General features: G+C 34.0%; 1 pseudogene; it reads right to left on the bottom strand.

Moving 5' to 3' along the window:
- Window positions 1–26,821, bottom strand: part of LOC149549845 (uncharacterized) — an 88,296-nt pseudogene that overhangs the window by 56,886 nt on the left and 4,589 nt on the right.

Raw genomic sequence — 26,821 nt, 5'->3', positions numbered from 1 at the left:
TTGATTAACAAGGAGGAGGAAATCAATAAGATGTAACTAGAAGGCCTAGAGAAAGGTTGAAGTTATGATGTTGGAATGAAGTAGAAGGATTAGTCAAGCCATTGATGAAATAATGTACTGATGACATACTCTAAGACACAGAGAATGGGCACACTGAAACATATCAAAAATAAAAGGTTTTAACTAAGACATCTGTAAAGCCTAACTAAATTTCATTAGAGAGAAGGAGTCAAGAAAGCTAGTAGGTGTCGAACAGATTCCTAGTTGAAGCCGAGCAAGTTCAACTTCAAGTGCTGAGTGAACTTCAGATGCCGAGTGATACAGAGTTTATCAAGTGCTTAGTGAACTTCAGATGCCAAGTGATACAGAGTCTATCAAGTGTCAAGTGAATTTCAGATGCCGAGTGATATAGAGTTTATCAGGTGCCGAGTGATACAATTTTATTTAGGTGCTGAGCTATCCAAGAAACAAATGTCAAGCATCAGAAAACCAATAGTGCCGAGTAACACAGAGATGCTGAGCATCAATAAACCAATAATTTTGATTTACTATATTATTTTGATAATCGAAGATTTTCCAAATCTAAGCCGACAAGGTTGTTATCTAGAAGTCTATGAATTAAATGGGAGATAAGAATGATGAGCTGGTGGCACAGAACACCATGTAGAACATTTTTGAGGTTACAACTGGAACCTAGATGAAGTCTCTAGATAAGAACAAGATATGAGGTAGATACATTGTATCCTACCTAATCCATTTGAAACCCTACAAATTGGAGAGGGAGAATTGAGCGGAAAAGAAATATTAAATTTCTATTTAAGGAGTCATAAGGTCATGAAGTGAAGAGAAAGAGAGGTGTGGTCAAGCATGAAAGCATAATTGCTGAAGAAGGTGCTAAGGAGAACAAACCATAGAAATACTATTTGGATAGATGACCACAAGGATGATTGCATTGGGATGATGAGTAAGAAGACTCAAGGAGATGAAGCTTGAGAGGAAGACAAGCTGTCAAAGCTAAAATGATTAAAGCCAATCAATAGAACTGAACTGAAGAAGTGATCTAAAATTTGCAAAGTATGTTGTAAGTTGTATCAGATCAAAAAGCCATTATTGTTACTCTCTAGCAATTGTAACAGATAGTTTAAATCCTATGGACTTAGGTTGGATTAATAGCCATGAGGTAAATCCTTTAACAGGGTGACATTCCAAGTGAATGTTCAGAAGTCCTTTAACCAGGCCCATTCCTAACAGTTTGGTGAAATCCTCTAACAAGGTCACATTTAACAGTGTGTTGTAAGCCTTTAACAAGGCAGGCTTTTAACAGGGCATCACTTTAGAAGAGTGAAAATCAAGTAGCATGTTACTGGTGGTTTTTCCCAAATTGGGTTTCCACGTAAATTATTGTGTCATGTGTTGATCTTGCATGTTTTATCTCTGCATGTTGATTTATTGTAACTTGCTAATATGGTTGATTTAAGTTTAGATGAATGAAAAGTGTATGGATTCATTAAAAGTAGTGAAAAAGTGTTATTAGGGCATTTGGACCTTGAATAACTGATTCACCCCCCCCCCCCCCCCCTCTCAGTTATTCTAAAAGAATTCTAACAAGTTTTATATGTCTACCGAGCATTCTCGTTCTTACCTAGTTCAAAAGGCAGTGTCTATTGAGTTCACTCAGGCATTGAAAGAAAGTTTGCAAAAGATGAGTGTTAACTGAGCTCACTCAGTTAATGAAAGAAAAGTTGGATGGAATCAGTGTTAACTGAGCTCACTCAGTTACCAAAGGATTTGAGCGAGTATGCAGTGTTAACCGAGTTTCAGTTGGTTAACATAAGAAATTATTTCTAAGTTAGTGTCTACCCAGCGGGCTCAACTAACAAAAGATTGTCTTATTTTGGCATATTAAGCTTAATTGATTTATCTATTGGTTCTAGCCAACTGAGAAGATGAATTTAAGTTATTCTAAGTTGTATTTGAGCTAACTTGACAATGTGAATGATATAAGGTCAAGTTGTGAATGTAAAATATGAATGAATGAGTGTGCCGATAAATTGAAGATTTGATAATGAGCAGAGGAAGAGAAGGATAAGAAGAATATCCTTGTGGAGCTGAAAAGATATATTCGATCAAGGGATCAAGTACAAGCTAGAACAGAGATCTGTAATCAGAAATTCAATTGCATTCAAATCAAGTCATCTCATTGTTACTCTCTAACCATTGTAGAAGTGATATAAATCTCTTAACAAAGTTAGCTTAACAACTATTTGTAAATCCTCTAGCAAGGTGGCAATTATATTGAATTGTTTTAAAAAACTCTAACAAGTCCACTGCTAACAGGGTGATTAAATCCTCTAACAAATTCACACCTAATAGTGTGTTTTGTAACCTTTAATAGGGTTGGCTCCTAATAGGGCTCACTTCAAAAGAGTGAAAATAGTAACTAGTTGCAATTGGTGGTTTTTTTCAAATTGGGTTTCCACATTAAATCTTGGTGTCAAATGTGTTTATGCTATTTACTTTTATGTGTTTTCAACTAAGATAAAGTAATGGTAATCACAAATAATATCTAAAGATTTGCATGTTAATTTTTACTGAGCAATCATAGTGTTTACCAAGTTGCAGCATTTTTTTGTTTGTCGAGCATCAACAGTATTCAATTTTCAGAGTTTTTTTTTGTACTAACATCTAAGCAATCTAGAATTTATTTTAGTGGTAATTGATTCACCCCTCCCCTCTCAGTTACTCCTCTTATATTTTCAACAATTGGTATTAGAGCTCTTGGTGCTTATAGAGAAGGTTTCAAGGACCTAAGCTAAAGATCAAGATGTCTTATAGAAGAGAGATTCCCAAGCTAAACAGAGACAATTTTGCAGCACGACAAGGACAAATGAGACTACATCTAGGTAGTATCAGTGATTTAGATTGCAAATATCTTGATGTTGAATACAATACTTCCACTGGAACATTATCAATTGAAGATATTGCTGAAAAGAAGAACCATAACATCATGATGATTGATATTGCTTCTACTCTCAATTATGCTAAATTTAATGAAGTAAAAGATTGCAAAATAGCTCATGAAATGTGGATCAAACTAAAAGATATATATGGAGGAGATGAAAATGTAAGAAGATCTAAGGTTGAAATTCTTAGAGGTCATTTTGATCAGATGAGAATGAGAGAAGATGAGAACATTGCAAAATATGTGGAAAGAATCAAAGCAAGTGTGAGTGCTATCAAGGCATCTAGAGGAGATATTGAAGAGAAAATAGTTGTAAGAAAGGTACTTAGAACTCTTCTTCCTATTTATGCAATTAGAGTGTCTTCTGTTCAAGAGATGAGATGTGATCCAAATTGTAAAATGTCTTTGGATGCTCTAGTTAGAAGATTAACAGCTTTTGAGTTAGATAATTTTGATAACTATGTTCCTAGTTCAAAAGTTATTGAGTCTGCATTTGAAGTTAAACTCTCACTCAAGAAAAAGGGTAAGAAATCAAAATCCAGCCAATCAGGAAGTGAACAAGAAGAATCAAAAGAAATTTCAAACAATGATCTTGAAGTTGTTGAAGCCCTACTTGCAAGAAAGTATTCTAGAACAGAGGAAAGTACAAAGGTAAAGTTCCTCTAATCTATTTTTCTTGTGAAGAAGTTGGTCACATTGCTGCAAGGTGTCCAAATAGAGAAAACAAAGATGAAAAGAAAAGTAATAAGTTGAAAGACAAGAAGGATTTTAAGAACTAAAAGAAGCACAAGGAAAAAGGTAAGAAATCTTGTTTTATGACTAAAGATTCTGATAATAGTGAAGATGAAATGGTATATATTTTTGTAAAGGATGAAGCTGATGATGAAGGAGATAAGATGGCATTTATCTCATGTTAGCAAAAATGATACATGGATTATTGACAATGGTTTTTCACATCATATGACTATAGATAAAAAAAAATTTGAGGATATGAAACCTTATGATGGAGGTAGTGTGAGATTTGGAATCAATGAACCTTGTTGCATAAAATGAAAAAGGTGTATCTCATTGACCAATGAACTTGTATGTAATAATGCTTATTGGATTGAAGGATTAAAGAATAATTGAATGAGTGTGGCACAGTTGAACAACATTGGATTCAAGGTAGAATTCATGAATGGAAAAGCCAAACTAGCAGATGGAAAAAGAAATTTGGTTGGATCTAGCAAGCAAGAAAAAGGTAATCTATTTTATCTTGATCTCAATGAGTGTTCATGTTTTATTGCTCAAGTAGAAGAAAGCTAATTATGGGACAAAAGACTATGTCATGTAAACTTTGATAATCTAGTTAAGATTAGAAAACATAAGAGAGTAAGAGGTCTTCCTAGTTTGAAGAAAATTGACATGGGTCTATGCAAGAATTGTCAAATTGGTAAGATGGGAAAGAGTAGTTTCAAAAGCAAAAACTATTAGTCTAAAGAAGTCTTAAAGATTGTGCATACTGATTTATGTGGTCCTATTGGAATAGAGAGTTATAGTGGAGAAAATGTTTTGATTCTCTTTGTTGATGATTATTCTAGAATGATGATTGTAATGTACTTAAGAGAAAAATCTGAAGCTTTTCAAAAATTCAAGTGGTATCTGGCAAGAGTAGAAAAAGAAACTAGAAAAAAAAATTAAAATGTTTGAGATTAGACAAAGGTGGTGAATTCATCTTCAATGAATTCAATAATTTTTGCATTTAAAGAGCAATCAAAAGACAGGTATCAGCCCCTGGTACACCTTAGCAGAATGGTATAGCTGAAAGAAGGAATAGATTCATCATGCATTGTGCAAGGACATTGATGATTGAAAAGAATGTCGCTATCAAATACTAGAAGGAAGCTATCAGCACTGCAATTCATACCTTGAACAGAGTATAGTTGAAGAAAGACTCAAAACAAACTCCTTATGAACTATGGTATGGCTACAAACCCAATGTAAGTTACTTTAAAGTATTTGGCAGCAAATGTTATATCTTGAAAGAATCTAGAAAAGGCAAATTTGATGTAAAAGGTAATGAAGGCATATTTCTAGGATATTCCTACAGAAGTAAAGAATACAAATATTTGAATCGCTCTACACATAAAATAATAGAAAGTGCACATGTAAGAATTGATGAGTTTGTAGAAAGGAGTAAAGAAGAAAGTAGCAAAGAACTAGAGGATTACAAAAGATTCATTTAATATGAACCTGATACTTTGTCAATCACATCTGAAGGAAATGAGGCTTCACCTCCCGAGTCCCCAAAATCCCCAACAGTTACCAGTTGCATATAGTGCAACCCAAGTCACAGTCTGAAGGACCCAAGTCACATTCAGAGGCTACCAAACTAGTTCATACTGAGTCTGATGGACCTAAGTCATAGATAGTGGGACCTGAGCCTAACATTGAAGTTCATGATGAAATTAGTGAAAGTAATTCATTATCCAAAGTGCTTGTGTTAGCAAGATATGTCAAAAGGCATCATGCACCTGATCAGATCATTGGAGACAAATCTAATGGAACAATGACATGAAGCAAATTGAAAGGTACATGTTTACTTGCTGAATTTGAACCTGAAAATGTTAAAGATGCATTAGATAATGAAATTTTGGTTGAGGCAATGAATGAAGAAATAGAACAAAACTTGGACTCTTGTTCCTAGACCCAAGGATAAAAATGTAATTGGGACAAAATGGGTGTTAGAAATAAGCTGAATGAAGATGGAGAAGTTTCAAGAAATAAAGAAAGATTAGTATGTAAAGGCTATTCTCAAGAAGAGGGTATTGATTATGGTGAAACTTTTACTCATGTTGCAAGATTAGAAGGTGTTAGAATTTTACTAGAATATGCAGCACATAGAGGATTTAAAGTATATCAAATGGATGTTAAATCTGCATTCTTGAATGAAATTCTTGATGAGGAAGTCTACATTGAGCAACTAGAAGGTTTTGTAGATCCTAGCAAGAGAGACATGGTTTATAAACTATACAAAGCATCATACAGTCTAATGAAAGCTCCCATAGCTCGGTATGAAAGACTACATAACTATTTGTTACAAATTGGTTTTCAAAGAACAAATGATAACAATATCTTGTATATTAAAGAAGGACCAGACAGGAAGATTGTGTTGGTAGAAATATTTTTTGATGACACTTTATTCATAGGAAATGATGACTCATGCAAAGCATTCTCAGAAGAAATGAGTAAAGAATTTGAAATGTCTATGTTTGCTAAGATAAAGTTCTTTGTTGGATTGCAAATACAACAGAACAAAGATGGTATCTACATCACTCAATCCAAATATATTAAGATAGAGATGACAGGTATTAAGATAGAGATCAAGGATCTAGTTGTCATATACTATGATAACACCAGTGCAATCAATATATCAAAGAACCCAGTGATGCATTCCAAAACAAAGCACATTGCTATAAAATATTACTTCTTAAGAGAATTGTTGCAAGATAAAGAAGTCAAATTGGAATATGTGAACACAAAGGAACAAATTGCAGACATATTCACCAAGCTATTACCTAAGGATGCATTTTTATATCTAAGAGGTAAGCTAGGGGTGATTCCCCTATCCAAAGCTCACTAAATAAAGTTTACTGATGCATCAACTAGAGCATGTTGAAGATCAATTAGTTGATGCAAAATTGACAAGGGCTCATTGCAAATGAATCAGTACTTGAGGTACATTGATATTAATAGAGTTTCTATCTTTAGCATGTGTTTTCAAAGAGGGAGAAGTTATATTTTCATATCTCATATGAAATATCTCTAAGAGGGAGAAGTTTTACAATAAGAAGGAGAAGTTTGAGAAGTTTTCTAATAGAGAGAGAAATCTAAAGGTAGGAAATGATTCACACTAATAGAAGGAGTTCTCATGGATGAGAATCAGAATGAAACTAAGGATATGTTCCTTAACTTTATTCTTGCTCTAAAAATTTCATTGTGCTATGACATGTTGTGTTTTCATAAATGCCAAAGAGGGAGATTGTTGGATAAAATTGATTAATTATGTGTTGTCTTTGATGTTACAAAAATTTCATATCAATTTTAGTCAGTGCATGTCAAGCTCACTTGAGCAATGAAGAGAGTTTTCTGTGTCTACTAATTGTTTCTATGCTTGCCTAGTTCAGAAGACAGTCTCTACCAAGCTCACTCGGGTGTTGAAGGAAAGTCCGCAAAAGATGAGTGTTAACTAAGCTCACTCGATTAATGAGAGAAAAATTGGATGGAAATAGTGTTAATTGAGCTCGCTTAGTTACCAAAGGATTTGAGTGAGTATGTAGTGTTAACCGAGTTTCAATTGGTTAACACAAGAAATCATTTCTGAGTTAAAGTCTACTGAGCTGGGTCAGCTAACGAAGGATTTTCTTATTTTGACATATTAAGCTTAATTGATTTATCTATTGGTTCTAGCTGACTAAGAAGATGAATTTAAGTTATTCTAAGTTGTATCTGAGCTGACTTGACAATGTGAATGATATAAGTATAAGGTCAAGTTGTGAATGTAAAATATGAATGAATGAGTATGTGAATAAATTGAAGATTTGATAATGAGTAGAGGAAGAGAAGGATAAGTAGAATATCCTTATGGAGATGAAAAGATATATTCAATCAGAAAGGATCAAGTACAAGCTAGAACAAAGATTTTTAATTAGCAATTCAATTGTATTTAAATTAGGTCATCTAATTGTTACTCTCTAACCATTGTAGTAGTGATCTAAATCTCTTATCAAAGTTAGCTTAATAGCTATTTGTAAATCCTCTAGCAAGGTGGCAGTTCTATTGAATTGTCTTAAAAGACCTCTAACAAGGCCACTCCTTATAGGGTGATTAAATACTCTAACAAGGTGACACCTAACAGTGTGTTTTGTAACCTTTAATAGGGTTGGCTCCTAACAAGGCTCACTTCAGAAGAGTGAAAAGACTAACTAGTTGCAATTGGTGGTTTTCCCAAATTGGGTTTCCATGTTAAGTCGTGGTGTCAAATGTGTTCATGCTATTTACTTTTATGTGTTCCAACTAAGATAAAGTAATGGTAATCATAGATAATATCTAAAGATTTGCATGTTAATGTTTACCAAGCAATCATAGTGTTTACCAAGCTGCAACATTTCTTTGTTTGTCGAGCATTAGTAGTATTCAATTTTTCAGAATTTGTTTTTGTACTAACATCTATGGGATCTAGGATTCATTTTAGTTTTAACTGATTCACCCCTCCCCTCTTAGTTACTCCTCTTATATTTCCAACACACACATCTTCAGAAAGAATGGGTACCCAAGAAACTACCTCTAGTTAACACTGATTTTTATGTTAATGAAAGGATATATCACATAGCTCCATCTTCATTACATGGTTTGGGCCTATTTTCCATGGATGACATAAAGGTTTATTACAATAAATTTGTTGAATTGATTGAGTATGTAGGACTTTTTTACAATTAGAACAATTGGATGCAGATTGTGCAATATAAAAAAAGTATGTATAAGTATGCATTGTCACCAAATTATATACAATGTAAAGAAAATGATCAAAGTAAAATGTTTTCCATGTATATTGACGGAAGGCCAAAAGTAACAGGGAATATTGGAAGATTTATAAATAGTTCTCAACCTATGTCAACTAATAAGTTGGCAAATTGTATATTCCAAGCACATGAGGGAAATCATATTTTTGTATGTGTGATAAAATCAATAAGTGCAAGGGAAGAGCTTTTGATATATTACAATTTGAATCGTGTACATACAAAAAAAATTACTATCATGGGACTAGTAAGTATAATGTTTAAACCAATTGCCTCCAATTAATATTGACTCCAATATACAATCTACTTTATTATTAATATATTTTTTTGGTAAGTCTCTTACTTTCATTTTGCTACTAATTGCTAAGAATTACTAATCTTTTTCACAAGGTAACATGGATAGACCACCATGCACAAGTGGGATGCACCATCTCACATACCTTCTTTATCGAAGATAAACCTTGATTATTGTAATTGTTCAAATTATATAGAAACAAATGTCATATTATTATGTTCTTTTCTTTCTGGCTTTGAAGTTATTTTGATGGAATTTTACTAATATTGAATTTTGCAGATATACACATTAGTTACACCAAATTTTTCTTTGAAAATAGTATGTGCAGATATAAACATTAAGTACTACAACATGTCAAATACTTTCATTTCATTGCTGATTGCTAAGAATTACTAATCTTTTTCATAGGGCGACATGGATAGACCACCATGCCACACAGGCAGGGATGCACCATCTCACACCTTCTTTAGCGGAGGCAAACCTTAATTAGTGTAATTGTTCAAATTATATATAAACAAATGTCGTATTATTATGTTATTTTTGTTATGGTTTTGGAGTTATTTTGATGGAATTTTACTGATATTGAATTTTGTAGATATACACATTAGTTACACCAAATTTTTCTTTGAAAACCATATGTGTAGATATAAAAATTAAGTACGACATGCCAAATACTTTCATTTAGCTACTAATTTCTAAGAATTGCTAATTTTTTTCACAGGGTGACATGGGTAGGGCACCACGCACAAGCAGAGATGTACCATCTCACACACCTTTAGTAGAGGTAAACCATAATTATTGTAATTGTTCAAATTATATAGAAACAAATGTCATATTATCATGTACATTTCTTTATGTCTTTGGAGTTATTTTGATGAAATTTTACTGATATTGATGTCACAAATGATAGGAAAAAGCTACAATGATAGTAAATCAAATGTGATCTGAAATACGAGCATCGTTTCTACATGACATCGCCCTTAGTGCTGATCCTATGTTCATGGCCTAGCAACTCAAACAAAGATACAGTGATGAAATTATTAACATTATCATCGAGTGTGACACAAGCGAGGAGAAAGAGGCACTAAAAAAAGAATTAGGCCGTAGGGTCGAATATTTAAAGGTAAGTAGTAATTAATCTAAAGCAATAATAGAAGTTCAATAGATGTTTATTTTTATAGTATCTTATGGATCATGATCTAGAATATTATGTGTTCTTCTACATAAATATGTGACAGCTGTGACACCACATGGTGAGGGTTGTAGCGCGCAACCTTCGTGTAAGTAACACTTTCTTTGTTTGTTTTCATCAACATTATAACACTTAATTTTTATTTTTGGACACTTCTAGCTAGTATCACATTTGATCTTTATCCATTGCAAATGTCATTGTTAATAATATTGTATTATTTAGCTCATGATGAAGTGTGGATGCCTCCTTCGATCGGCGATCTGATATTGCCTTGTGCATTGTCGGCAACAAGGAGCATGCACACATCCTCATCTATTCCCACTACAATTAGTAAAACCTTGTTTTTCTATATTTTATAATGTGCTAATCATGCATTGTTTTTTTTTTGGGTGGATTTTGTACTCATGTACCTATTTTGTGCACTAATTGATAGACCTCCAATTGATAGAGCAACAGAGACCAGTACTACTGAAGCTGATCCATTTCCTAGAGTAGTCTATGTGACTAGTACTAGCTCATTTGCAAGGACATTATTGTTGAACAAGAAAACTATGTTTCCATTAAAATTACGAAAGCTTCCAGATGCTTTAAAAAAATTATTATTTAAAGTGTAATTTTAGTTTACTTATACATAACTCATTTTGGTCTAATAATCCCTTTATGTTTTTGTAGGTAGTAATGTTTTCTTTGATCATCTTTCTGATATGACATTGAGGCTATTTGAACCCGCCATACATAAAAAGTATGTAGTTTTATATCATTGCTACAAAAAATTTATTTTCTTCCATTTATTGTACTATATTAAAGTTATTGATCTAACAATTTAATTTTTTTTAAAGATGGAATGAACAAGGTTCTGAATTAAAAAATTAGTTGATTATATCTTTTGAGGACCTATTTGGAAAAAACATTTTTGGCACTGGCCTACTTTTGAAAAGAGCATCAAGGCATATAAAGACTATGAGGGATCAATATAGAAAGGGTCTAAAGGAGAACCCATAGTATGATTTTCCTCCTATGATTCCACTGATGGAGTGGAATGAAATAATAGAAGATGCAAAGGAGAAAAGGCTACGTGAAAATAGAGGAAATGAACCAGCATAGGACAAAAGAAGGTATGTCATGATAGTATTAAGTACAATGTAATCATGCACTAATTAGTGATCTTTGTAAATATATAATCTAACATGTTTGAAACCATTCATAGACTATAGGACACATTCATGGCTACAAAAGTGAGACTAGAAAAGGTTGCCCAACACAAACTTGGCTCTGGTGGCTATATGAATCTTTAGTCTCGACTTGTAAGTAGCAGCATGGAAATTTCATATAATTTTTTTAATATAATGTTGCAAAAAATTTTGTTTAATGAAACCATGCATGAAAAATTGATGATATTAAGCGAAAAAAACAAGGCATAAAATTCAATGTGTAGCTCACAGATGAAAATAAAAAAGTTGCCTTGAAGGAAGGCTATAAAGTTATGGCTACATGCCTGCACCAAGAATCTAAATGCCTTGCCCAAGAATCTGGTGCACCAAATGAGACACAAGTAAATTGGTCAGATGAAAAGTAAATCAAATTTAATAGTTGAGAAATTTATTTTTTGGTGTTAGTTTTGAACATAAATTGACTGCATAACAATACACATAACATCTCACTGTAGCCTTCATATCCTATCATAGAACCTGATCATGATGAAGGCCATGATGTGCATTATAGTGGTGGAGGTATTAATTTGTTGGAGCAACCTTCATTAATACATCCAAACCAAGGTAACCAATTTATTTTGTATTTTTATATCATGGAAAGACTTGCAAACTTATATCCATATTCTAACTTTATTAAACTAATTTCTCCTCTTTCTCTTTTGGTGCTTAGAATTGGTATTACTATTCAAAGATAGTAGCAGAGAAAGTAGTGTCTGAGTATGCAATGTTTCAAGGTAGCCTTCATTTGATAACATTTTAAGTTTCTTTTAGTTTGAACAATGAGCATATTAACCCATAATTGGATGACAAAATGTTTACTAATGTTCTTCATTGCATTTTCCATTCAACATGTTTGTAAAATAAATGAAAATGAAGATCACATCAAATTTTAGGGGTTTATTCACCTTTTACATGTTTGGAAGAGTATAAAAAGGTCATAATGTGTGTGGATGGTCTAAATTCAGATCCTCGTTGAACTTAAGATGAATCAAAATGCATTCATGTTTCATTGTGTCTACTATGGAAATGAATTAGTGTAGTGGAAAAATATATTATAATCACACAAGAAAGATCCAACATAGAAGTTCAACGAGTTTAATAGTATTTGGTAAAAATATTCATATATTTCTATTCTCTGCAAAATCTTCTATTCTCTGAAAACTATATTAATTCATCATAAGCTAATATGATTTTACACCTTTTTCTTTTACAAAAAAGGCATTTGACAGAAAATATGAATACTTATTTGTTGTAATCATTGGAATGACAATGGTCATGGTGGCTAGAACTAGCATTGTCATTGGTGGAGATCACACAAACGATATGTAGCCCTCTTATTTTGGTTTTTACTTTGCTTATTATTATATTTCACATGTTACCAATGCTTTACCTTTGAGCAGAATTTATACTAAGTAATCTATTTGCATGTTGGATAATGTTGAGCTACTTCTCACACAAAATTTATATTGCTCCCTATTTATTTTATGCTTCATTTAAATGCCAAAATCTATGAAGCTCTCAATTTATTATGAAAAAATAGAGGTGTTTGGCATCTTATTCTCACTCTCCATGTGTAAAGCAAGGTAGCCCAGATGAATTAGAAGCAAGTCGTCAACAATTCAAATAGTAACAATACAATTTCAAATAATAGAAGTCGTCCTCCTATTTCTCTTCACACCATCCTCCGCCAGTGAGCTATATTTTGTTTCAAATCCACCATTCAAAATTAAATACATATTGGATGACTTTTGAATACCATCACATAACAATATATTGCATGAAATATGAACTAGATCACTCATAGCGACTAGAGGGTTGCATGAAATATGAACTAGGCCACTCAGAACTACTCATAAGTTTAAGTTGAGCTTCCAAATTTGAGATCATTCTTATGCCTCCCCATAATTGAGTGAGATCAATCTAAAGTCACATAGAAGTGTTTTGGAGGAGTAAGTAAACAACATAACACAAAGTACAAACCATACCATATAATACTAATGAATTGACCATAAATAAATGACCATTTGTATATGGCATCAAACAAATTATAGAACCATGTGCCATAGGAAAATGCATTGCATCAATCTGACATGACCAACATATGAGCATAACTAATGTTATATAATTTCATCTTCAAAGTTTAGAACATCCAAAATTCAGGATTTCAGAGTCAATCATTCCTTGAATTGTGCACTTATCCAAAATTAGAATATGCTAGAGGATTTTGGAGTTAAACTCAAACTCTAAAGCATTTCTTGCAAATGGGATATGAAGAGAATTTCAACAGCAGTTAAACGTAACAACAGTCATTGCAGGATATGACTTGCCCAATCTTTCAAAATCAAATTTTCTTCATTACACCTACCCAATCTATCAAAATGAATTTCTTGGAAACCTTAGAGAAATATTTCTTCTATTCTTCCCTTAGCTCTTAGCTTTATACTTGGTACCAACCATTACAAGTACAAGCTTGCTTAGGCAAATGCCCCACAATAATCTTCTCATTTTCCCCTACAGTGATAGTAGCACACTCCACCTTCCCTAGGAATTTCTCTATGTGGTTCATCATATTAATTTGATTCATATCTTATTTATGCTTTCAATTTGGATCAAAATTGATGCAGCAGTGGTAAATGGAAGCCTTCAAACAGTGAACAATGGTGAGTTCCAAGGTATCAACTATCCCAAGTTTGGATCCAAGTGCCCAATACTTATCAAAAGTAGGATAAGGACTAATGTAAATGGTTATCACAACCCAAACACCCAAGGCAACCTAATCACTAGGCTATGCCAAGTCCAAGACACCAAACAATTGAGAAGTTACTAAGAGGTCTCTCTAGCCCAATAGGAAATCAAACCCTGTGAAATGGATTATAGGACCAAGGGTGACCTAAAATCACTGTTATGGCCTATTTAGGTCCTATTATTTTATTTCTAATGGTTCTTTCATCCAAAAGCAACCCATAATACTAAGTTGCTTCACAAACTAAGAATTTGGCTTGTAGCCTTTCCAAACTAGTATTTTGAATCTAGATCAATATCACTCCAAAAAATATATGAATTAGATTAAGGATCCTAACACCCTTTTGGAACTTATGGAACATATCCAAGCACTAGGACTTGAAACCCAGATGGAGGTAGTTGATTTATCCAATTTTAGGATAGGGCTAATAGGCATAATTAGGTCTAAATTGCACTACAAGTGCTTCTTCCTCCAAGACAATGCCAAGATAAATGATGGGGTCCTTTGAGGGCATTTACAAGCATTCAAATCTAGAATATAGGGTCTTGATGAATCACCAATCAAGTTTTATCATGACTGTACTAAGTCATTGGTAGGTGCACATATGGACCTATACACCTAGGGCTTTGCAGCAAACACACCTCCCTGTAGAACTCCACCTCCAAACTACATTTTTTGAAATCACATAAACATAGGTTGAATTCCACCAAGGGGCATTAGATTCCCATGGTGGAATTGGGTCAAAATATCAAGCCCTATCAGAAACCTACTGGAAACCCTCAATCCGGGCAAGCAAACAAGAAACTCTGATAACTTCTAATCTAGGATGAGTTAGATCATGAAACCTATTGAATTTGAAATTATATTGGATATAAAAACTTTTGATCTCAAATATTCATGTACATAGGTTTGTACCAGGGCACTGTTCTCAAGAATTGTAGAGAAATGGTTGTTATTTATTGATAAAATTGTCAAATTACATATCCTTAGCCTACAACCCACCTATAAGGTCTTATGTAGGAACTCCAAATGGTTACATAACTTTTTTGAACCAACTAGCCATTTTGGAGTTGTGTTTACAATTTTTGACAACTTTTAAGAAAGTTGCTCGAAAGTTGCATGACAACTTTTAGAGCAACTTTTGCCTAATTTGCAAAATTGAAAAAGTAATGACCAAACTTGGTCCTAGCATTAAGCTAATGATCCAAAATGGATCTAAAACCTTAAAAACATGAAAAATCCTAAGGTTCTATGATTTTTAGGCCTATAGACTATTTTGACCATAGTTAGCCAAGGGCTTATAATTATGCCAACCCTGGAACTAGGCCTTACAACTTGGTCTAGGTGCCTGATTAAGAACTCTAAGCTAATTAGAAAGTTTGGGACTCTTTGATGTATTGTTTATTGAGTTATAGTAGATGCTCCTACACCAAAAATCTATTTCTTTTTGCATTCTTTGTGTGGTCCGCACATTACCAATAGAAAGGAAAATGACAAACTTCCAATTGAGGGACTCAACTAGAGATCATCTCTTCAAACCTTTCCTACCTCTCTCAGGTAGACCATACAAATTTAGTGAAGGTAATTTGGATGGCTTCTTAATATCCTTACAAGGCTTGAAGTATATACATTCTAGCTTATAGCTAAAAACCAAACAACAGCAAAAAATGTTTAGTTTACAAGAACTTGTTTCTTTGCTCGAATTGGGGATCTCTCAACACATAGAAGTCTAGAAATCCTCCCCAAGAAGGATTTGATTCATTAATTTGTGCATTCCCATGGTTTTACTTGTAAGATTAATATTATTCTAATACTAGAGATATTTGGTTTTGTGATATCACACATGCAGGCTTCAATATTTGTCTCCTTTCACTAGCGTGTATTGGACATTTTTTCCTTCATCATCAACCGCAATAGGTCCTTAAATACTCTTGAGAGATACCAAACTTTCTAATGGAGGTTCCTTTCATCTTGAATGCATCATACATATACTTGTGGCAAAACATTTAAATATCCATTAGATGCAAGTCACTAAACAAGACATGAACACATACTAGACAATTAGAAATCATCATGATTTCTAGAATAGCTCCTTTCACTCCTCCAAACATGATATCTGACGTGGTGTGTGAGAGGATAATATACTTTGTTCACCAAACATGTCTATTTTATCCTCTTCATCCTTTAATATGGATTATCTTCTTGCAAAGTGACTTCATAATAGTAAATATTGATGTCTTTAATGATGTGTTCTTTATATCGAACATCTAGAAATGCCACCACAAGTGCTGCTACTGCATAAAACCTATTACTTTGATCTACTTCTTTTATTCTTGCTTCTCCATTCTTAGTTATTGGTTAGATATCTGGGTCAAAGCTTGAACATTCTTACCACTATGCACATGCTTCACATAAAACCAGTCCTAATGAAAACATCCCATACTTGATGTTCATAATTTTCTCATCAGATCTACACACCCTTTGGTTGGACACCTATAATTAACTATATATAATTTGATTGATTGGAATATCTTCTCTTCAAATACTGATTTGTTCCATTATAATCATTTCCACATTTCTATGAAACAAGTGACAATTTTTGGACTTCATCGATTATAGTATCAAAAATAGAATTGGTTTGTTTTTGGCTATCACTGTTGTTTGAAATATTACCATACCATCTAGAGTTTGCATACTCACACATATCCTCAGAGAGATAATTGGCCATGTACTAATAAGGAATTAATTTTTGTAGAAGGCATCTTCATACAAAAGTTCAATAATTTGGGTTGGTAAGGATCAGGCAGTACCACAATTATATTTGCATCTAAATACTTTGAACAGACCTGATGCTTATTAGGTTTTAGTTGATATATTTCTAGAACCATATACATACTTCATCTTTTTATGCTCCATGAGACTAATCCTGACTAATACCTGCCAACAAAACTATCACTATTGTTTAATTGTGTCTTTTACTAGTGAAGGCTCTTCTTATATGGTTGAGTCTCTAAATACACTCATATCTAAATTCATGTCTTCTTGAGACCATCATGTCTTTTATAATTGATATCAGTCTTCAAGATATCCTTTGTGATAGATTAGACCTATTAGATTAAGAGGCACATAATATCTCATAAATTCTACCACGAGAATGCATACTCTCATCTCTATATGGTTGTTTATGTCATTTCAACATATTAATTCTCTGTATATGTCAATGTTGCATGCAAATTTCACATCTGTGTAGTGTTTAAATAGGAATCCATGAACAAGCTCTCATTTGAGTAGTGATCTAAAGATGAGACATTGATCTCCAACATGTCTTCACAAATGGAGACTCTAATTTTGATGAAAATCCAGGCTCCATCAAGTTGGATTTACTAATTCTAGTTTTCAATCCTGAAGTAATTAAACACATTACTTTTCTACCTCTTGTCATTTATTTATTGTGAATATGATTATTAAATGTTTCTAGCACCTACTCACCTTGAATTTCATATAATACATGTTTGAAGGCAGCATTAGATCCTAAGGTCAAGAAAATGGTACGAGGAATTGTTACACCTTCTCCAGCACTACATGTGTGGACTGCACATCCAATTTTTGTGGTAAGACACTAAATTTTGAACTAGATTTGTTTTTAAGAGCATCTACCCTATATTACATTGTTCAAAGATGATTTAAGAAGTATGGAACTCATAACTAAGTACTATGATGTTAGGGGCATCTATCAATATAGGCCAAGGGATCAATACATTAGTCTTGGCACTTATACATAAATAAATTTCTTTAAAAAATAATTAAGAAGTTGCTAACATTAAAAAATAAAAATAAAAGGTTCAAACCAGCTTTAAGACAGAGAAAATTAGAACAAGATTTTAGTATTTTAGTAAATGCAACAAATATAACATCTGCATGTTATGGTCTAATTTTCAATTGAACAATGATTGGACACTTCAAATTGAAAAAGTAGATGCAAAATTTTTCTTTCCTACTAGGTAATTATCTCTCTATAAAATTATTTTGATGAGTGACTCATAGTTTAGGTTTGATAGGGATGGAAAGAGAAGTTTTTTGTCAATGTTGGTATAGATTGTGGCCTCACTATTGTAGGATTCTATTATGCATGTGTCTTATGATTAGAGAATATCTAAGAACTCTACTCTCATGATTTTGGTCAATATTTGTAGATGGGACTAATGATTGTTCCCAAATATTGATATGGGTGGTAAATGACTCCTTGTTGATGTGAGCAACATACAAAGCTTGGTGGAAGATTAATGTAAGATGCATGTTGATAGACAAAGGATTGCTAAGTATATTTGTATTACGGGATAAGAATAAGGTATGGATAATGCAAATATATTTGTGTTGTGTCTAGGACAATGTGAAAATACTAATACATGAGGATTATGATAAAAGGTTGATTGTTGCTAATAATATGTGTGTATATAGGTAGATCATATTTATTGAATGGATGTTGGTTGAAGATCTAATGAATGGACACTGAATGGTAAGGTTGGAGGAAGATTGTTAGAGGTATGACATTGCCTTGATAGATGTTGATTAATTATTGTTTGATTATTGAATCCTAGGAAAAGATGATTAGGAAGTGGATTTATTGTTGATGGAAGATGCCTCTAATGTATTGTCAATGTGATGAAATTAAACTTGGATCAGATAGATCCTAAAAGATTGAAGGGTTTTGGTAAACACTCTGCATCACATGCAATATATGGTATTGATGGCATAGCACATTCTAGTGGGAAAAAAAATCAGAAATACAAAACTTAGTTCTTTAACTATAAGGCATATATAGGATTTCCTTAAGTCTCTAGCCTTCAGAAGCTAGAAAATGATACCCAAAAGTATCATTAAAATTTCATCTTCAACACATTCTATCAAAATTTAACAAAATGGTCTCTAATATATTGTGCATATCCACTCACCTATCAATCTCTCTCAAGAGTTGTTGATTCTCCTAACTTGATTCGTTCATTCATAATTTTGCAGCTTAGTAATTGGCACAACATTGAATATTAAGTAACTGGTAGAAGGTAAGTCATTCAACCTACCAAAGTAGTTGTTCTTACATTAATTAAAGGTAATATGAAATAAACATAAATATAAATATTCAATTCAAATTAAAGATAGGTAAAACAAATCTTGTAGTTCAAAGTTATCAACTTCATAAAAGGATTTGACTTTTGACCTTTTGAAGGCTTAATAGAGTGACCTTAGAAATATGAGAGAGCTTAAAGGATAATTGAATGTGTGTGGCTTGCATGAGAGACTACCTAAATTCTATGTGTATAAAAAATCTTCAAAAAGACAACATGTCTCTTGTTGTATGCATTTATATTCAAAAATAAAATTTTGAGATGGTTGGGCTACTACTAATAGAGGTATGGAACCATCCTTTAGAGCCTGTATCTTCAAAGCTTATTTCATGTTATTGTTTAACTCAAATAGCATATGAGGAGAAACATTTCCACAATCATGTAGTAATTGGGTTTAATATTCTGCAATAAAGAGTTTGATGTATATTTGGTAAGAGATCAGGGGACTGGCTATACTTTATATATAGACATGAAGTGATTTCTACACACTATTTAAGGTGTTAACTTTGTATGTTATATTGGGCACCATGAACTTTTTCTACGATGATCCAAACAACAAGTATGTAACTCTTTCATGGATTCATTTTATGATTAAATCATTGCTTGGCTACTATTTAGTCACATTTAATAATCTGTCTTTTGAGAAATACTGAGTTAGCATGTTGACTAGTAAAATTTCAGTCCATTCTATAAGTTGGAGATAAAGGCAAAAGATGAAGGTTGAGCTAGTTATAGTTTTGCTTCATAGGAGTTTCAATAAAAGATGTGTAACTTATTTGGTGTTCTTAATATATACAATAAAAATTGTGTTTTTAGTATGTTGGTGACATCTTGATATCTTCGTAGTAGATGGTGACATCATAGCCCATGAAGATGGTGGCCACTTTGAGATTGGGATCATTAAATAAAAATACCTAATATGTATATATCTTATATTTCACATTTAATCACACCTTTCCTTCGTTAACTATTATTTAAGATTGCCAATGTATGTTAATCGTTGCCTTATATGCAATGGTTTCTTTCTTTAAGTTAATCGTGGCTCTTGCTTGAATAACTTATTAATGGATTAGCTAACCATAACCAGTCCTTGGGTGATAATTCTCCTTCAATGTAAAAGGCAATTTACATGTTTTGATGATTGTCACTTTCTTCTAATATATAAAGTAGGCTCCCATCATAAGATATGAATAAAAGATTCCTCCACTCCTTACACCCTCTTTGTTCACAAGAGTTGTTATTCAGATGATTAAATTATGATTATAACAAGCCTGAATTAGATTAGTGATAGCCTGATCCCAAATATGTGTCTACTGCTTATGGTTACTTTTTCGCCGATTACTCTTTTGTCTTTGATGCCCTATGACAATTGACAGTCTATCAATATAAATCCTCTAAAAGGGGCAAAGAGACATCCTTTTCTGTGACTGAGACTTTCTTGAAGAGAGGTATCTCTTCAGATATTTAAGTTTTCAAGTAATTGCCCACTAAGAACAAGTTTAATGATAGTTATCTAAATGGCTTATTACAATTCTTAGTAAACAACAACTACCATCCAAAGTGCTTTGTCTTTAACATATCTCCATAACCATTATATTCCATATGTTCCATTTTAAAGACATAAATGCTCTCACGCTCCATTATTAGATATGATGTAACCTACCCCACAATATATTCATGACACAGAAAACATGTGTCAAACTAACATTTGTAGATGTCTTAACCTTTACCATTGAATTGTTATAGAAGAATTAGCAATGATAATGGAGATTCATTCCCATATGGAGATGGCTTAGGAATTGATTAGGCTTCATATGTTGACTTGTCCTTTGATCGCTTTTGGCCATTTCCATTCCGATTTTGGTACTGTCTACCATATTAATCGATCTTTCTACGTTCTGAATGTATTTTATTTGGGATATCATTTAGATATTGTTTGACATATATTATCATTAATATTTTTTGATTACTAATAATTATTGATATTCCTATTTGACATAGAAGGATCACTAGTTTTTAGTGTAGCTTTCAACTGCAACGTGAAACTATTATGATGATATAGAAGCTATCATAGAGTTGTTGGAATGAAAAAGGTTTAAATCATCAAGTTTCTGAACATGGATAGTTGCACTGTGATAGGTGCTCTCTAGAAACCAAAACTTCATTGACATTAGTGGAATAAATGGCATAATGATAGAGATTCAAATCTAGAAAAATCTTGCTCAAGGGTGGCTCAACACTACCTTCATAAGTTTGAAAATGTTCTACAGTCAATCTCATCAAGATACAATGATGACTTTTGAAACTCCCTAGTTTGGCAAAAATGAAGGGAAGATAATGAAAAGACCAAAGCATGATTGGGATTACAAAAGGGTACAATTCCCTTATTGCTTCTGTGGTCTTGTTTTTGGCACAAAACTTCTTCAAGTCTAGCTCAATTCTCTTGGTGGATCTATACCATTTCAACATTCTTGTGGGCTTATTTTTGGACTCTACATGGCTTCTATCATTTTGTTCTTATGGGTCACTACTTCTTTCTATTGGTTCATAAGATCAGGCTCCTCATTTCACTATGTAATTAACTCTTGGAAAGCACCCAAGTGGTGCATATAATGTATATGGGTTTTTGGGCTTATATGTATAAGTTTTGGTTCTTCTTATGTATGATAGGCTCTTTTATGCATAAGCCCTTTATGTATTTGGGTTTAGGGACTTTTGTATAGGACTCAATCATGGGTTTTTAGATGCTTAGCACAAATAAGTACCTTTTTTTTTTTATGGGTAGTAGATAGGTTTTGATGCATATAGTAATTTGTTCTGCACTTTGTATTATGATGGGTATAATGAATAGAGTTTTTCTTTACTGGTTCTTTTCTCCGAGGCCCTTTTTGAACTAGTTCTTTTGTGTTTTTAGTATGTTAGTGACATCTCATTATCTTGGACTGCCTGCAAAAACTTGTGGAAAACACAGGATAGCTAAAAGTCTCGAGGATAAAGAAAAGGGTTGGAGATTGTGTCTAATTATTGTGCACTAGACCAATTAGAGTGTGAGTAGGCTATGAAGTACTTTGAATCTGCCAGTTGGCTACCAATAGTTGATGTTTTCACCTTGAGATTGAAAACTTCAATAATGATTGAAGTCATGTTAATTCTTCATTGTCTAAAAAAATGTGTGGTTTTATGATCCTGATAGTTCTTATCTTGTGAAGTTATGCTCTTTTATAGGTCAAGTATTCTGTAAAATATAAAAGAATGCACTCATGATCGAACAAAATAAAGTTGCTAAAATACATTAGGCAGTTCAAAATTTACCAAAGAAAGATTCGTCTAAATCTCTAGCAATAATTATCAATTAATTTTGTGAAGCATTTTAGATTATTTAATGTCCTCAATTATTCAATAAATGTCCTTGATTCTTCTTACTTTTAACAAGAAAATTGGAAAATGGAAGCTCGTTGCAAAAGAGGATAGATCTAGTAAAAAGAAAGATAAGAAAAACACGGCCAAGGACCTGAACAAGCCAAAGAGGCCTACTAGTGATTTTTTTGTTTTCATGTATGTAAAATTATTACACCTTTGTCAACAAGGTGAGCTCTTATAGCAATCAAGTGAAAGCCTACAACTTATAAGCACAATAGTCCCATGAAGACACCTGTCTTGCAGATACATCAGCCCAATGAAGACACTTGACCTATGGATGTAGTGATCCAATGAGAGTTTAGATTTTGGTGATTGTCACAACAATGATTCCATTTATGTTGAAACCTTGTTTTCATGGAATATTTTCATGCGCATCCTCATGGTGATTGATTCTTTGAAGGGCCTCCCTGAGACTATCAAACTTGATGCCCCTAATGGTTCATGGATTTAGACTCAGCTCTTAACGATTCATTTGTGGTTGGTGATGGTGCTAATAGCTCTAGTCTATCTGACTAGGCTTACACAATAGAAGCTCCCCTACTTGCTTGCACAAACATCCCAAGTGCTAGATGCAAGCTCCACTCTTAGCATCACTTTCCAGATCATCGCAATGACACACTAGAACAACAACTACTATCAAACCACACTCTTGAATATATGTTGATGGAGTGAGAAAGAAAAGCATCTTTAGGGAGTTGCGCATAGCAAACGGGATACTCCTTCATTCTACTCTTATAGATCGGATGTCATTGATTTCATTTGGAATCTAGTATTGCATTCATCCTTTTCAAATTCTTGGAAATGGCTCCCTTGTCACTCATGATAAGCAACATAACTGCTAGATGATGGCTCACCCTTCAAATCACTTTCCAAGCAACCACAATGGCAACCGCTAGCAAACCATTCTGCAAATTGTGCCAATGAAGTTGCACAGAGATGACTTTGGGGAGCCCTTGCATAGAAATTGAGATGCTTCACGGCCCTCCAATAGAAAGGATGCTAATGCCAATATTTGAAATCTAAAAAACAAGTCTTTCTTGAACACTAGCACTGATTCTATTGGAGGGTCACTGGGAGCTTTCATTATCAAATCTCTCATTAGCCATGATAGGTTCATAACAAATTGCTAGAGTTTGAAGAAGCCACCTAATGCTAGACAAGGGCTCACCATTAGAACAACTTCAAAATTGCTAAATAGACACGCTATAGAATGGCAACCGCTACCAAGCCTCTTCTGAAATTGCACTGGTCCATGAAGATGATCTAAGAGAGAGTCCACAGGTAGGCATTCGTTGGGGGATTCACCCACTCAGTTTTTTTTTTTTAAACAACTTAGTTTGGTCAAAATATTGACCAATCCTTTGGTCATGACCATGGCATCATGGTTGTAGGCTAGGCCAAAATTGGTCAAAATTTTGACCAATTCTTGAAAGATTTTGACCAAAAATTGGTGGAAATTTTGACCAATCCTTTGGTCCTTACCATGGAATCTTGGTCATGGGATGGGCCAGAATTGGTGGAAATTTCAAGCAATTCTTGAAAGTTTTCCACCAAGAATTGGTCAAAATTTTGACCAATTCTTGAAAGTTTTCCACCAAAAATTGGTGGAAATTTTGACCAATTCTTGAAAGTTTTCCACCAAGAATTGGTCAAAATTTCAACCAATTCTTGAAAGTTTTTGACCAAAAATTGGTGGAAATTTCGACCAATTCTTGAAAATTTTCTACCAAACATTGGTGGAAATTTTGACTAATTCTTGAAAGTTTTCCACCAAGAATTGGTCAAAATTTTGACCAATTCTTGAAAGTTTTCGACCAATATTTGGTCAAAATTTTGATCAAAAATGACAAATCAGTGTCAGCAGAGACAAACACATTTTTTCAAAATTTTGATCAACCTCCAATTTCGTCAAAATTTTGATGAGAAAAATAGTGATGAACTGCTTGGTCAAAATTTTGACCAAAATTCATCAAAAATTGAGTCTAAATTTACTAGTGCATGGGCACAGGCTCTCCCCTAGGACTCTAAGATCTAGAATAATATTGTTAACACTTGCAGGATCCTAAGAATGGGATAACATTGGATCATGGGGAACAAAAATTCTATTGACTTTTGGGAGGATCAATGGATCCACGATAACCCCCTCATACAAACTAAGTTCCTACCTCTATCTGAGATGTGTACCAGAATATATGGCCCTCAAACTTGACACTTTATCACCCCTAGTAGACAATGGATTACATTCCAGAACCTTGAGCCAAGGGAGTTAAGCCTAGCCTGAGAATTGTAGGACCTCCTACATAACTATAGGATTCCCCTCACTCCAGTTGAGGATTCCTTAGTGTAGAAACTCACACCCTCGGGGGAGTTCACAATCAAGTCTTTTTATCTTTGCGATTTGGCGAGGAGGTGGCGAAGACCTATTGGCAAAAAATTTGGCACTTGTGGATATTACCAAAAATTAACTTCTTTTGGTGGTTGGCTCTGCATGGGTCAATCTTCACTATTGATAACCTCCAACGTAGAGGGCGCCAACTTGCCAACTGCTAAATTTTATGTCTCTAGGATGTTGAATGTATTCCTCACCTGCTCATCCATTTCCCCTTTTCCATGGATGTCTAGAGGGAGGTTCTTGTTTTGTGGGAGGTCCATTGGTATCTAAATAATGAGTTGAAGCAATTCGTTCACTAAGACAGTCCTACTACCCACCCATACCTCAAAAACTTGTGGTTGATCCTCCCACCATATGTCTCCTAGAAAATATGGAAGGAGAGGAACAATATTATTTTTAAGGAACAAGCCACAACTAGCATGGGGGTGGCCCAAAAAATTATTAGGCTCCTAAAAGAATGTAGCAGGATCTAGCGGTGGAAACCCAACCCCCCCCCCACCCCCCAAGTGGAATTGATATGAAATGGGCTTCGGCCTGGAATGTGGCCCCAATGGTGGAAGAGTTTGATAGGTCCAAAACCCTGGCTAGAAAGAAGATGGTGTGGCACCCCCACCACTACCCCCCCCCCCCCCGAATCTTGGACCAAGCTAAATTTTGATGGCTCAGCCATGATGGGCAACACCACAATGGGAGGTATCCTTCCTAACAGCATGGGAAATATGGTGGTCACTTATATGGGTAACTATGGAGGAGGCTCTAATAATGAAGTTGAAGCTCTTGCACTCCTATGGGGGCTAAGAATTGTGAGAGCTCAGGGAGTCACTAAGCTAGCCATAAAGGGGGATTCTATGTTAATCATCAAGGCTATTAAATGTGAGGGAAAATGCAACTAGTTGATCAAAACCATAATCGATGAAATGTGAAGGTTGATGGAAGATTACCATGACATCCATGTGGCACACATATATTGGGAAGGGAATAGTGTAGCAGATGACCTTGCCAAAATTGGCCATGGTGTCACATGGTTAGTGGAATGGGATGACATCAAACTGTTGCCATCATCAACTCATGTTGCGATGGAAAGGGAGCGCACTTTCAATAATGTCATATGAATTATCTAAATAGGTGGAAGGTCTCCAGTTTTGCATGTGGGTGCAAGATTATGACGCTTTGTAAAGGGTTATTTTGGCATGTTTGGATGCTAATAGGCATTTATGTCATATCTACTATGAATATTGATTACTACCGAAAAAGGACGCAGAAGGAGGATTCAATGAGATATAGAGAATGATTTTGTAATGATCAAAAACACAAGTTGTGTAACCCCCACAATAAATACAGCTAGCGACATTCATTTGCGGATGGAAAGGGACTTCCTACATGTGCCAAGTTGGATGGTTTTTTATTTTTCAAGAAACATTGTAGATTTATAATGATTATGCAATGCCTTTTCATGTTCTTTGTTGTAGTGTTGCATTTCATACTTAGTAGCTCCAAATCCTATTGCAAGGCTATCTTGTCTAAAGAATTAGTGGTGGACCTAGGCGACAACATGGGAACTAGTGACCGAATTGAATCAGTGGGTGTGGAGGAGTGTATTAGTAGCAGCAAGGTGGTGATGGTTTACTTGCAAGAGGGAAGCCTTTTACCTTACATGGATGGCATGGTTAAGCACAACAAGGTCATCTCAATGCAATTCTTTCAATCTTGGAAGGATAGAAAGGTTACTATTAATGGCATGAGTTTTGAGATTTCTAAGGAAACCATTGTGAGGGTTGGTGACTTTTCACTAGAAGGGAAGAAATGGAAAAGGTAGGAGAAGGTCAATGAGGTGGCGAGTTTGTAAAAATTCTTCAAGTTCAAGGAAAAATCGAAGAGATTACATAGTGGGTTTGCATAGGATGCCCTTCCAAAGCCATGGGATA

The sequence above is a fragment of the Cupressus sempervirens genome, chromosome 7 (assembly GCF_028749045.1).
Source record: "Cupressus sempervirens isolate cs-2001-9-10 chromosome 7, ASM2874904v1, whole genome shotgun sequence".
NCBI lineage: Eukaryota > Viridiplantae > Streptophyta > Pinopsida > Cupressales > Cupressaceae > Cupressus > Cupressus sempervirens.
This window is presented reverse-complemented; position numbering and strand designations above follow the sequence as displayed.